This window comes from Trichosurus vulpecula, chromosome 4 (genome assembly GCF_011100635.1).
Source record: "Trichosurus vulpecula isolate mTriVul1 chromosome 4, mTriVul1.pri, whole genome shotgun sequence".
Lineage (NCBI taxonomy): Eukaryota > Metazoa > Chordata > Mammalia > Diprotodontia > Phalangeridae > Trichosurus > Trichosurus vulpecula.
The window spans coordinates 203,150,308-203,165,772 of record NC_050576.1 but is presented as its reverse complement, the minus strand read 5'-3'; positions in this window follow the sequence as shown (position 1 = coordinate 203,165,772).

The window sequence follows — 15,465 nt, the reverse complement described above, 5'->3', positions numbered from 1 at the left end:
AATTATGTTAATAAATACCAACAAGCATAAATTCCCTAGAATTTCCAAACAAAGAAATATGGAGTAGATGGTGCTAATCCCTACCTATCTGGAACTTTGGGTACCTTTGGTAATGGCTTGGGTTTATATACAGGTAGAACCACTTTCCCTCTAGACTCATTTCTTTGGGGGTGGGAGTAGAACTGGTGGAGGAGAGTAGGTCCCAAGGGGCAGAATAATAACAACTTACACTTATACATGGTGCCCCTGAAGTCTTTGTGCAGTTTCAAGCTATTAAGATACTAAAACTGCACTAAAACTTCTGGGATACCTTCTGTAATATGTAAAGCATCTATTAGAAGGTGCTTTATCTCACTTGATCCATACAATAACCCATTTTTTGGGCTGGACATGCATCATAATCCCCATTTTACAGTGAGACCACTAAGGCAAAAAGGTACAACTAGCAAGGGACAGAGATAAGAGTCAGACACAGGCTTTCTGACTTCAAATCCAGTGGTCTTATACTTGATAACCAGATGCACAGAGAAGGCAGAGTAAGATTGCATTGGTTGATATACCTGTATTTATCCTAAAATACATCCTAAAGTCAGGAGGACCGGATGGCCATAGGATGGGCAAGGCAAGGGTCTATTTCCACTGACCAAGTAGTCATAGGATGGGCATGGGGCCATCTCCAGTTGTCCTGATTTATATCATGCCGCTGGACCCAGATGCTGCAGAGGAGAGACTGAGGCTGGTCACTTTGCACAGCCCTTCCTCACTTAAATCCAATTCACTTGCAAGTCCTGGCCTCACCTTCCCGATGTCATGGTCCTCTTTGAGAAGGAAGGACAAACAACATCAAGAGAAGCTAGAAGTGGGTCTAGGGGCCTACTGTAGTCCGGTGGAAAAGGGGCTAGGTGTCAGCCAATACAGTATACCTACATTGATTGGCCTCTTCTATAATAATTGTAGCACCTGAAGCACCCTGAGAAAAGTTACTCCAGATCTGAAGTGCTCTATGGTTCTGCATCAGTCTATCAATTAATCAATAAGCACCTCTCAGTGCTCTAGGTCAGAGGTGTCAAACACAACCAAACCAGATTAAAATGTTATTGGGAAATATTTAGTAAGCTAAATGAACATGCAATAAAACATAGATAATGTTAATATGTGGTTTTCTTAGTCAAGATGCACCATCAGGGATCCTTATGTATGGTTTAGTGGCCCTTTTCTTTTTGACTCCACAGCTCTAGGCAACTCTCTAAGACACAGAGAAAGTGCCAAACTGCTTGAGTAGAGGGAGATTACTCAGCTGTGAAATCCTAAATCCAGTCCCTATATCTATAGACCAGGCTGTGGTGTTAGCTCCTAGGGATAAAAGATGAAAGAGAAGGAAGGAAGGAAGAAAGGAAGAAAGAAAGAAAGGAAGGAAGGAAGAAAGAAAGAAAGAGGAAGGAAGAAAAAAAGAGAAAGAAAGAAAGAAAGAAAGAAAGAAAGAAAGAAAGAAAGAAAGAAAGAAAGAAAGAGGAAGGAAAAAGAAAGCGAGAGGGAGGGAGGGAGGGAGGAAGGAAGGAAGGAAGGAAAGAAGGAAGGAACGAAGGGAAAAAGAAACAAAGTCCTGACTTCAAGAGGTTTATATTTTCTTGGGTGAAGCAGACCTCAGAGACCCTGGGGAAGCTGGGAAGCCCAAGGCTGGAGGGAATGCTTAAGTTCCCACCCAGGTCTTATTTTGGGTCCACCCAAGACTTGTGTTTTTGTTGTTACTGTTGTTGTCCAGTTGTTGTTGATTGGTTGTTTCGGGATAATTTGTGACCCCATTTGGGATTTTCTTGGCAAAGATATTAGAGTGATTCGCCCTTTCCTTCTCCAGCTCATTTTACAGATGAGGAAACTGAGGCAAACAGGGTTAAGTGACTTGCCCAGGATCACACAGTGTCTGAGGCCACATTTGAACTCAGGTCTTCCTGACTTCAGGCCCAATTCTAGCCCTGCTTTGGGGTCTGCAAACGTGAATGTTTATGCTTACCGATGTACATCTCAATGGACCTTGCCTGGGAGCTGCCCTCTCTACAAAATTGCTTAACTGCTGCGTGCAGTTCATGTGTTGGTACTATTCTCTGAACCCTATATAACATGAACCTCCCAGAGACTCAGAAAGGAACCACACCTTCTTCCGACCCTTCCCTTTACCAAATGACCAAATACATTTCTTTCTAAAACTCATGTTTTAGGGTTTGTTCATGTGACTAACAATGTAGAAATCATATGAGTTAGCAACTGAGTGTAAAATGAGGCATGGTTCAGAACAGAGAATCAAGGATGACGCCAAAGTCATGAACCTGAGTGTTTGGAAGGATGGTGGTACCCTCAAACCCTACACTTCATTCACACCTTGATCTCCAATTCCTTGACCCCTCAATTCTCTCCTAGGCCATCTGCCTTACATTAGCTACTCCCTTCTCTTTTCCCTATCTTGACCTCTTGGTGAACCAGTTCAACTCTACATTGTCCTCCTCTCTTGCATCCTTATCCCCCTTATCATTTCAATCATTACAACTTAGCCTTGGATCACTCCTACTACTCACCACCTCTGCTCTTCCTACCTGTGCTACAAAATAAAAGTGGAGAAAATCATGCAACTGCTCTGACTGGGTGCACTACAGATTTATGTTACACAGCCTCAGTTGGGCCCTCATTGCTGTTAGGCAATCCTATTATACCTGCCTCATCAACTCACTTTCACAGTGTCTCTTCCAAATCTTTTTATCCCTCCTCAAACCTCCCATGGTTCCCCCTCTCAGCTGAGAAACTGAGCTCATATTTTATAGAAAAAAATTGAGGCCATTTGCTGTGAGCTCCTCTCTTTACCATCTCAAATCATTCATATTTCATTATGTCTTCCTTCACCCCTGTCTTGCCTGATGAGGTAGCCTTACTCCTGACCAAGGCTAACTGATTTACTGCTCAAGTGATCCCATTATATCCCATCTCCTCCAATAGATTGCCCCCTCTGTCATCCCTACTCTTTCACTTATTTCCAGTCTTTACCTGTCTACTGCTTCTTCCTGCCTACACACATACCTATGTCTCCACATCCCCCCAAAATTCTCCGTGCTATCCCATATATTTTCTGCCCTTTGTGGCTAAATTCCTTGAAAAGGCTCTTACAATAGGTGCTTCCACATTTTTTCTTCTAGTTTTCTTTCTTTTTAAAAAATTATTATTTATTTTTTAACATTATTTTCTTTTTAAAATTTGAGTTCCAAATTCTCTGCCTCTTTCCCATCCCCACCCCCATCCACTGAGAAGGCAAGCAGTTTATATCAATTACACATGTGAAATCATGTAAAAACGTTTCCATATTAGCTACATTTTTTTTAAAAGCAAGAAAAAGTGAGAGAAAATTCTCTTTCAATTTGCACTGAATTCATCAGTTCTCTCTTTGGAGGTGGACAGCATTTTTTTATCATGAGTCCTTTGGAATTGTCTTGGATCACTGTATAGTAGCTAAGTCTTTCACAGTTGATCATCATTATAACATTGCTGTTACTGTGTACAATGATCTCCTGGTTCTTCTCGCTTCACTTTGCACTAGTCCATATAGGTCTTGCCATGCTTTTCTGAAACCACCCCCACCATCATTTTTTATATCATGATCATATGCCACAGTTTGTTCAGTCATTTCCCAGTTGATGAGCATTGCCTCAATTTCCAATTCTTTGCCACCACAAAAAGAACTGCTATAAACATTTTTGTATATATAGGACTTTTTCCTTTTTCTTTGATCTCTTTGGGGTACAGACTTACTAGTGGTATTGTTGGGTCAAAGGGTAGGCACAGTTTTATAGCCCTTTGGGCATAGTTCCAAATTATTCTCTAGAATGGCTGGACCAGTTTACTACCCCATCGATATAGTTCATTAGGTACCTATTTTCCCCTCATTCCCTCTACCATTTGTCATTTCTGATAGGTGTGAGGTAGTACTGCAGAGTTGTTTTAATTTGCATTTCTCTAGTCAATTGTGATTTAGAACATTTTTTCATACAGTGATAGCTTTGATTTCTTCTTTGGAAAATTGCTTGTTTACATCCTTTGAACATTTATCAATTGGGGAATGGCTTTTATTTTTATAAATTTGACTCAGTTCCATACTCAGTATATATTTGAGAAATGAGGCCACTTTTCCCCCACTCTCTTCTTAATCCATTGCAAACTGACTTCTACTTCATCAAAAGTTATCAGTGATCTCTTATTTGATAAATTGAATGGTCTTTTCTCAATTCTCATTTTCCTTGACCTTGCTGTTCACTTCCCCTCCTTCATACTCTCTTTTCTCTAGGTTTTTGGGACAGGGGCAGCTATGTGGTACAGTGGATAGAGTGCCAGCCTCTAGTCAGGAAGACTCCTCTTCAGATGTGGCCCCAGACACTAGCTGTGTGACACTGCACAAGTCATTTAACCCTGTTTGCCTCCGTTTCCTCATCTGTAAAATGAGTTGGTGAAGGAAATGGCAAGCCACTCCAAATCTTTGCCAAGAAAACCCCAAATGGGGTCACTAAGAGTTGGGACACAATTGAAATGACTATACAAACACATGAGCTGGAAGTAAATCGCTGGGAAAGTCTGTCAGACAGGCAAAATGACCACCTATGATCACTTTTAACTGTGACACCACATGGAAAAAGTTTTACGTTGAAAATGGCTAAGGCTAAAAGGTATTACTTTTATTCATCACTGTTGTTCAGTCATTTCAGCTGTGTAGGACACTCCATGACCTCATTTGGGGTTTTCTTGGCAAAGATAATTTCAAAATGGTAGTTTGCCATTTCCTTCTCCAGCTCATTTTACAGATGAGAAAACAGGCAAACGGAGTTCAGTGACTTTTCCAGGATCACACAGCTAAGAAGTGTCTCAGGCCAGATTTGAACTCAGTTCTTTCTGACTCTAGGCCTGGCGCTCTTATCTACTGCACCTCTGTATTATTATTACTGCTGTGTGTCAAAGGTGGCACTGGAATCCATCTCTCTCTGATTCTCTATCTCTATCCTGTTGAATGGGTGATGGTCTCTTATTCAGTCTTCTTCTCTGCCGGTCCTTACCTCTCCCAGAGAAGCATGTTAATTCTCAGCTTCCTCCCTAACTAGGTTCCCCTAACTGTGACATGCTGTTAGGGAAAGGCCTGATACAGGTATCCTGTTCATTCAGGTTTGATGTTGGGATATTATGCTTTCTAGAAGTCAACAGATCCATAAACTGTCAACTTAGCCAAGTTCATCTTTTCCTCGTGTCATTATATTCTTTGCTGTTGTTTGGGTTGATGTCAAGATTATTTGGCTGATGTCAATAGTGACCAATTTGAGACTTCAGCTATGGCACAGTCAGCTTCAAATGTGGAAGTCCTCTCTATCTTTCTGGCAGGTTCACAGTCTTCTTCTGAGATTTTACAATGCCTAAAATCTTTGTCTCAGTCTTTGTTAATAAGTGCCAAGAAGGTCCAAATGAAACAAGATGATGACTAGGATTCTGGAGACAGGCAGAGTAGAGAGATAATGCTATGGCAGAAAGGAAGGCACATGCTCCTTCCATGAGGTGAATTATCAGAGGCCAGAAAACTGGCATCCAGCCCTACTCCGATGAAGGAGAAATGAATTGGAGCAGAACCCGGGTTTGTGTGCATAATGAAGGCAACCTTGGGTGAAGGAGGGTGTGGCCTCTGAGGAAGCCTTCAGCCTTGTTGCACTCTTCCAAACCACAAAACTATGACTGCAACCACCTCCCACTGAGGCAGATAGGAATCTTCCATTCTATCAGAATTGTCATCTGACATGATATACATGGCATTTAGTGCTATGAGCTCATTTCAGGAATCTCACCTCTTCCCATAGTCCTGTTATTTGTCCATTGCAAAAGTTCCAGGCCTAGGGCAAGGGACTTGTGGGATTTCCTTGGCTATATAAATGTGAATTATTATTACAAATTCCAGCTAGGCAGCCCCTCCCTCCCCACTCCCACACAGAGCTCTGCTCTCTTACACGAGGTGCTTCCTAACCAACCTCCCCAATTGTTAGCTCTTCACCCTAAATTACTTTATACTCAATTATCTACACACATGTTGTATTCCTTCAGGAGAAAATAAGGGGGCAGGGGATTGATGATTTTGTATGCCCATCCCTCACACAGTTCCTGAAGCTAATAGCTCTTGCTGACATGACTAGAATTGAATCTTCTGACTCAATTTTTTCCTTGTTGGACAATGGATGTTCACATCCACAGAGGCAGACAACCAGAAAGAACTGGAATTGATCCATCTTTGACCGTGAATTGAACACAGATAGCAGATCTGACTAGGTGACCTTGGGCAAATCACTTAACCTTGGTGAGTGTAACAACAGTGTGGCTAGCAGCTGCTGTAGGGGTGTGAGACCCAACAAGACCAATAACAAGTGCTGCCAGCACAGGTTCTTTGATCTGCTTTTCTAAGGAAAGCAACTTTAAGGGGTTAACAATCTCCCTTCAATCAAACATGCATTTATCATTCACTTAGTTCAGGGGGAAAAGCCAGCACCCCGAACTTCAGAGAGAATACAAACAGAAATTACAAACATACATTATATGATATAACACAAAAAACACAAATCAATCTATCTGTAGCAATACGTAGTTACCAGGGAAGCACCAACATCTGGATTTTCAAGCCAGAGGGGGCTCCTTAATGGCTACCCAGAGTCTCTACACCAGGACTCTTCCAATGAGTGAGAGCCCCAAACAAAATGCTAACTCAAAGGCTTCACAGCTAATCAGCAAAAGGGTGTGCGCCTGGGGCTTTGCACCTAGTAAGACTTTATCAAAGGCACTTGATTACTTTAGTGTTCTAAAAGAGAAAACAGTAAAAAAAAAAAACCCATCCTAATTATCAATAAAGTGAGAAAACCTAGCCTTCTCATCTATAAAATGGGGATAAAATAAAATTTAACATTTATATAGAGTAAGATTTGCAAAATGCTTTTACATATAATAGATGGGACAAAGTCTTGTTAACTGTAAAGAGTCATGGAAAAATGTCAGAACTCTGATCCATGCAGTGATCAATGAACTCCAGAAGACTGATGGCGAAATATACTTCCCTGGGGACCTGGGTTCTGCTACTTTATAATGTATGTGTGACCGTGAGCAAGTCATTCAATCTCTCTCTAAAAATCAACCACCCCCAAAAATCAATTAACAAGCATATTCATAATGTACCAGGCACTGGATACAAAGAAAAAGCAGAAATAGTTCCTGCTCTCAAAAAGCTTACATTCTAAAGAGGGAGACAGCATAGTTATAAATGTGAACAGACAAGATAGAGAACCTCTAAAGTTCCTTCCAGTAATAAATCTATGATTCTCTGATCATGATCCCCTAGGCCAGAGGCTTTTCACCTGGGATCTGTGGAAAGCTTTCAGGGGACCTGTAAACTTGGATGGGAAAAATAAAATAGAATCTTGATTTTTGTTAATCTATAATTGAAATTTACCTTTTTCTTCCATTATGAAAATTAAAAAAAAAAAAAACACCAAAGCTAACATTCTTCTGAGAAGAGGTCCATAGGCTTTATTAGACTTCCATTACACACTCTAAAAAGCCCAATTCTAGGTAGGGAGATGGCAGACTATTAGCAGAGGTTTATTGGTAAATGTCTACCAAGAAGCTCTAGGGGGGAAAAAAGCATACAGGACAAGCTTTCAAGTTAAATCTGCATTATTAACACTTTCTTAAGTCTAGACAATTGAAAACAAAAACAATGACAATAAATCAAGCCCTAATCTGTAGGTTGCCAATTTTTGAGTTGTTAATGCTCACACTGAAAATTTAACAATCAGCCATTTTGAGCTGGTACAAGATGGTTCTAGCTCACCTCTGAGGAGGCCTAGATGAGGCATTCTTAGGGCAGCTAGGTTTTGAAATTGATAAGGTAACAGTTCTGGAGTCAGGAGGACATGAGTTCAAATGTGACCTCAGATAGCTGTGTGACCCTAGGCAAGTCACTTAACCCCAATTGCCTCCAAAAAAAAAATTTATGACATGGTTTTTGACTCACATGGCCAACATCTTGCCTTGCTTTGCTTAATTATATTTTGTCCAAAGGGAGGCTTTTACTTAAGGGACTATCACTTGGGAGCGATGGTGATTTTTAAAAAAAATCAGTAAAAGATTTTTTAAAACTATAAATGTCATATGGATACAAGGTACCATTGTTTTTGTCACTGTCAACTCTAGTGCTTGGGGCACTGGATCCTGAGAGGGTAAAGGGAGAGGTGGGCCCATGAGGACTTTGAGTTGAGAACTGTTTAGATTTAAGAACAGAGAAAGTGTTACCCTCTTAACATCTGTCAACATAACTCCTTTGCTAATATTCAACATTAAGCCAGAGGATACTCTTTTTCCTCCTCTCTTTCACCATATACATCCTAAATGACTAGGAAATTGCCTAAGGAAAAAGGAAGTGACTTCAGATAACATTCCCTCAGTTAGGTTTCCAGCACCAGATCCATTTCAGTAAATGGGAAAGACTCTAGGTCATCATTTTGTCTGTGTCTCTCTTACTACTCACTGGGGTATGGGGGGAGGGCCTCAGATCAACCTAAGGTGTAAAGTCCTGGGCTAAGCTGGGTGGGACTCACACACATTTCTTGTGAGAGAAATTATTATTAATAACCAATGATTTGGGGAGAGTTCTTGCCCTTTCTCTAAAGTCATTTCCTCAGTCTCTGAAGGACATTGTTGATAATGAGATTAAATTTTCTCCTCAATCTTGGCCAGACCCCACCCAGCCTTACAGGAATTTAATCTAAGGTGGGGAAGCCCATTGTGCTCCACTTGGTTTGGGTGAAGATAAATTCTTCGATTAGATTGCCCAAGGCGGGGCAATTTGGAAGTAAATCAAAGTTAAGTCCCTCTAGCCCCTCATTAGACTAGGTCCTCTCATTGTAATATTCATTCTCTCTTATTGATTGTTAACCAGTCAGAGTTGATTGCCACCCTCAGGAGGAACACTCACTCTTCCAAGAATATATAAATTGTAAGCCCATCCACCACCATGATGGGTCTTTGGCGTTTGAGAGTGTCACTGACACTTTTATTAATAAAATGCTAGCTTATTAATAAAATGATTAATTATCCAGAAACTATGTCTCTCAAACTTTTTAAATGTCACACTTGATTAGACAGGTCATCCCCTAGTCAAAAAGGCTGTCCCAATTTTTTTTTTTTTGCTGATACTAGAATTCTATATTTTCAAATATTAATACACATACATTATCATTTGGGGCTTGGAAATTTCTGTTATACAGAAATGCTACTTGTCAGACGTGGGGTTTGAAACACGTAGAGTTGAACATTTGATTGGGTAGAGCAAAATTCAGCAACAGCCTCTCCTCCGAAGAAACGTCTCCTTTGCTTATAAGATTATAAAGTAATTTGAAGATAGAGAGAGCAACAGAGATAACTGCGATAATTCTCCGATCATTAATATCAAAGGAGCTTATAGGAGCTGGTTCCAGCACACTCCTGACTGTGCCATGATGCCTTTCAAATACTTTTGGAAGGACAAATTAAAGCACAACCTTTCAGTGTGTTCGTTGTTCTTCCCAGTGGACTCGGGGCTTGGTGATACAATGCTGCTTTTATCATTTATGACTTGTATGACTTCTGGGTGGGCCTCAGTTCGCTAATTTGTAAAATGAGGGCGTTGGTTTAGATGATTTTTAAGATCTCTTCCTGTCTGGGAAGTAACATGGTAGAGAAAACAGCTGAGTGGACTTAGGAGTCATGAAGACCAGGAGTCAATCCTACTTCTGACACTATCTTTGTTCCTTAAGATATAGATTCTAAGTCTCAATGTCCACGTCTGTAAAGTGAGAGTGAGGCAGCTAAGTGGCTCAGAGGATGGAGTTCTGGACCCAGAGTCACAAAGACCTGAGTTCAAATGTGACCTCAGACACGTATTAGCTGTGTAACCCTGGGCCAGTCACTTGAGCTCTGTTTGCTTTAATCTACTGAATAAGGAAATGGCAAACCACTCCAGTATCTTTGCCAAAGCCCCTTCTGTGGACAGCATTGGCCTGCTATGGTCCACAGGGTTGCAAAGAGTCATGCGAGTCTGAATAACAAAAAAGTGAGAGTAATAAATACCTATAGTAGCTATGTCACAGGGTTGTTGTGAGTCCTAAATGAGTGATTATAAATTACTCCACAAATGTTAACTATTAGTATTTTCAAATCTATGAGTTTCTGATCCTGATTTAGTTGAGAGATACAATAAAGGGTTGGGGTCATTGAATGGGGGAAGGTGGATTACTCAGTCTATTTTCCTCCCTGTCCCCCTCCCCAAGAAGCTAAATCAGCATGTTAATTCTCAGCTTCTTCTCTAACTAGGTTATTAACTAACTAAGTTGTTAACTAGTTGACCTAATTAGGTCTCCCTAACTGTAACATGGTATTAGGTGCAGGTCTGATATAGGTATCCTGTTAGTTCAGGTTTGATGTTGGGATGAAATAAGGCACTTCAAAGTTATCAAACAGTTAACAAAAGCAGGTTTGCTTAGCCCACGGGTGGGGAACCTGCAACCTCGAGGCTAGATCATCAAGTGTGGCCCTTTGACTGAACCCAAACTTCACAGAACAAATCCCCTTAATAAAAGGATTTGTTCTGTAAAACTTGGACACAGTCAAAAGGCTGCACTCAAGGACCTGGAATGCCACATGTGGCCTTGAGGCCGTAGGTTCCCCACCCCTGACTTACCCTTAACATAGCAAAGATACGAAAAAAAGACCAATTGATAACTAAAGTTCTTTCCAGTTCTCAATCCTAATAGCTGCACACAGTAGGCCCTTAAATATTTGCTGATTGGATAAATATGTGCCCATAAAGACAGGAATCCTCCAACCTCCAGAATTTGGAGTTCTAGAACAGAGATGGGCTCTGTTGGTGAAGAGTGGGGAACCTGCAGCCTTGAGGTCATATGTGGCTCTCTAGGTCCTCAAGTGTGGCCCCTTGACCAAATCCAAACTGTGGATTCAAAGGGTTACACTTGAGGACCTAGAGGGCCACATGCAGCCTCAAGACCCATACCTGGTAGAGTATTACTCTCAACAGATAATACATCTCCCTACTCTGGGTCTTAGCTTCTATAGATGGGGCACCCCCTTGTCTGTATAGGGAAATCTTTGTTCAACAGGACAAGGTAGGTATGATGACTTGAATGGTCTTCAGAGTCCACCAAGTTGAAGGGGCACAGATTCCAAGTAAATGGGACATTTTAATGCTCCTAGGTGACCAAGAATTTGCATCAAGGGAGGTAGGAACCAATCAGGTTCCAAGACAGCTTTGTTTCCTTTTAGGGAAAAATGATCCCTACGGGAGGGGGAGGGAACCAGGGGTGTGGTGGTAAAGATTTAACAGACTTTAAAAGCTTGACATACTTAAGTTAAATTTGCATTACTAATATTTTCTCTATCACTTTCTTAAATCTATGCTGTCAACAAAACAATAAATCAAGCCTTGATTTGTAGCATTTGTCAATTTTGAAGGTTTTATAAATGCTCCCACTGAAGTATTAACAATCCCTGGCCCTGAACTGCTTCCAGTTACACCCCTGGAGGGCACCCTGGTAGATATCAGTTCTGTCACTATGACTCCTTGGCCAAGCTGGGCTGTCAGCTCAGGTCCAGACATTCTGCTGTTTCCTGATACCTAGTGAATCTTCTGGAGGCCTTTAACTTTCACATCCTGAGATGAGAGATGTTAGCTTGGCTTCATGCTCCAGAACCAACTCTGAAACTCAAGCCTCACCAAGTTCAAACAGGATAGATGCATACTCCCTCCCTGTGAGATGGAGAGGGGCCAAGGAGAAATCCATTTATGTTGTTAATATTATCACTTATAAAGCACCTGGCACTAGGAATTACATCAGACAAGATTTCGAAGGAATTCACCTCTGATTCCTTGGGATCTTTAGGTGGGGGACCAATGGAGAAGGACTTGGAGTTCCTGTGAAGTATCTTTCCTTACATATACCAAGACCAGTCTAGTTCCTGTCTGGGTTCAACAGGCCATTTCCACCTGTTTCCCAGTCTTTGGACATAGCGTATCATCATGGAGGATAAGCAGAACAGTGGGCTGTAGAGGGAGCAACTGAGCCTCCAGAAACCATAACACAGAAAGTGCCCCCAAGAGACCAACCAAGGGGTGAGAAGTAATTTCTAAGAACAAAGACAGAAACAAAGCCATCCCAACCTCAACTCCCATCCTACAGATATAGTCCCACCATCCTTTATAGGGCCGAGGGGCTGTCAGGATAGAACTTACGTGGGGGTGGAGGGGGATAGACAAATGGATCCTGGAAGTAGGCTCTGCATTGCCCTGTTAACGATCAGTTTTTAGTGGGTGGGGCAGAAGGGAGAAGAAGAGGAGCAGAATTTGAAATCATGTGATCAGCTATTCTGGCCATTTCTGGGAGAGAGTAAGGTTGGTACACACTTTGGGTAATTAAAAAAAAATAAAATCTGTAAATTATGCCTATTGAAGGACCTAGACTCAAGTACTTGCACTGTCACTTATTAGCCATGTAAACTCTGGCAAATCACTCACTACTCCTTTATGCACCTCAGTTTCTTCATCTGCAGAAGTATGGATTTATACCAGATGACCTCTAAGGACCGAGCATTTTATGACTCCACAAAGCCTGTTGGGGTCTTTATGACTGAACTTCAAGGCTTTGGACTTTCCCCCAAGATTCCACATAGCATTTTGTTTTGCATCTGTCTGAAGCTCTCATGTAATGCTGTATACTTGCAGCCTACACTACCTACTCCTGACCCTTTACTAATCTAGAGTGCATATAAATCACTACACAAGTATTTCTTTTTATTATTAAGGGTGGGGTTCAAGCTTAAGATGTAGGCTCCTTGAGGACTGTATCATTTTGTTCTTTATACAGTGCTTGGCATATAGCAGGTTCCTGCAATAAATACTTATCTATTGATTAATTAGTTATATTTTGTGTCTCTTTCCCCAACACACTCATTGCAGAGTAGAGGCAGAAGGTGCACATCCCAGCTTTTAAACTTACCACTCCAGCCCTAAAATAATGTAGGCTTTCACCTTATTCCCTTTTCAGTTGGGAGACTGATCTATTAATCTAAGACTCTATTAACCACCCTCACTGGAACACTCTCTGTTCAGACAAACTGGGCTGTTTGCTGTTCTCTGAACTAGGCATTCCAACTGTTACGTTCTCTATGTCCTCTTAGCTCTCTCCTTCCCTTTGACTTTTAGAATCCCTAGTTTCCTTAGAGCCCCAGCTCCTGGCATTTCCAGATGCCCCCTGGTAGTTACATGTTCTCTTCCTGGTCAGATTACCGTATAAGTACATATTAGAATGCCTGTTATGTCTCCCCAAGAGAATGTAAGAATCTCTGAGAGGGGAGAGGGGAGTCCTTCATTCCTTCTGTCTTTGTACCTCTGTTCCTTGCCCATAACAGCTATTAAACGCTCACTGAATTGAATCAGCTGGACCAATTGGTCCCTTCCAGCTCTAAATTATAACCCCTATGCGCAGAAGACCCTTAAATATTTGCTTACTGAAGAAACAGATGGCCACAGTTCTGAATCCTCCCACTCCCAGGTGAGAGTTGTGTAACAGAAGTGCAGGTGAAGGCCCAAATGGGTTTAGAGTGTTAGTCTCCGTAGATACTACATCTCCCTACTCTGGCCATTTTCAGGAGCTGTCCCTCATGCCTGGCATACTCCCCATCCTCATCTGTGTCTCTTGGCTTCCGAGCTTCCTTCCAGCCTCAGCTAAAATCCCATGATCTAAGAGAAGCCTTTCTAAATCCCTCTAAATGCCTTCCCGTATCTCCAATTTATAGCTGTTTGTATGATGTCTCCTCCATCGGACTGAGTTCCTTGGGTGCAGATGCTGGTTTTTTGCCTTTCTTTTTAACCCCAATGCTTAGCACAGAGCCTGGCACATGAAAGGCATTTAATAACATTCTTCTTGACATTTGACTGACTGACAGACCAAGGCAAGGGAGGTTGAATGCCAGGCGGGAGACACCTCATGAGACTACAGTAAGAAAAGTGAGCCACCCACCTGCCTAGAGAAGGCGAGTTTGGGGCGTCCGAGTTGCCACACAGATGCCAGGTACAACAAAGCGCACATTAACAGGGGGTGGGGGAGAATAGGCGCCCTTCTGTTTCAGAGTTTCATTTCCTCCGCGGGTTGGGCTGGGCTGGGATGGAAAGGGCAGGGCAGGGCAGGGCAGGGCGGGGGAGAGTTCCCTCCGCGGGCTCCGGTGACTCAGGTGGCTGGGCTGGGCTGCGCTGCGTCCAGGTGCGCACGCGCGCTCCGACGACTGGGGCCCCAGATCTCCCTCCCTGGCTTTATTGCCCTGGGTGCTAGAATGGGAGGATTGTTCCTTTGCGTGCAAAGCCCGGGCGAGGACAGCGGGTCTCCACCCACCGCCCGCCGACCGCAACCTGAGTCGGCTGCACCTTCGCTGCCCGCCCTCTTCTTCTCTTGGCAGGTAAAGCCTGGCAGCCGAGCCGAGCCGCACGCAATCCCTGCCGGGGGGCGGAGGTGGGGGGACCGCCTCGCCCCAGTCCCCACCCAGCAGCTCGTGCCTCCTCCAGCCCCGGGGCCGGGAGCTTGGACTGCTCTGACTCCTGGCTGCCGGCTCCCTGCGGGGAGCCGCGCTCGGCATCCTCAGCGCTGGGATTCGGCGCTGCCGCCCGGCATCCTACGTGAGCTTGGGCACGCCGCCCGTCTGGCAGAGGGCACAATGGAGACAGGCGGGGAGGCTTTATCTAGGGCGGGTCGTGCCCTTGCCCACCCCGGGCCCGTCGTCCCGGAGTGCCTGCGCTGGGGGGTCGAGTGTGCTTCCCGCGGGTCTGGAATAAGTGGAGGGGAGCGTTAGTGATTGCTGGATGGCGAGAGGGGAAAAAAGCATTTATTAAGCACCTATTATGTGCCAAGGGCTGTGCTGAGCGTTGGGGGGTACAAATACAAGCAAACTAGACAGACCTTGCCCTTAGGTCTACTTTCTAATGAACAAGACCAGACCACACTAAAAGGGAGCTGAAGGGGGATAGAGAGGAAGGCGGTGGGGCCAGGGGGCAATGCTGCAGGTGAGGAGGAAGACGAGGAAGACGAGGAAGAAGTGAATTCTGGAGAGTCCGGGTGGGGGAGAGGGAGAGGAGGGGAGAGACGGACACGCAGCAAAACAAAGCAGGCTGCTAGGCTCGCAGCGCCCACCTGCCTTCCCCTTTGCCCTGGCCGCCAGTCCAACATTTCTTTTGGCCAATTTTAATTTAAAAGTCGTGCAATCAATCCTCTGGCTACCCTTGCTACGTCACCAACTGAGGTTGTCGGGCCCTTCTCCCCACTGGCTGTGGGTTTACCCTATCCTTTCAAGAACAATGTGGTGAGGTTTATAGAT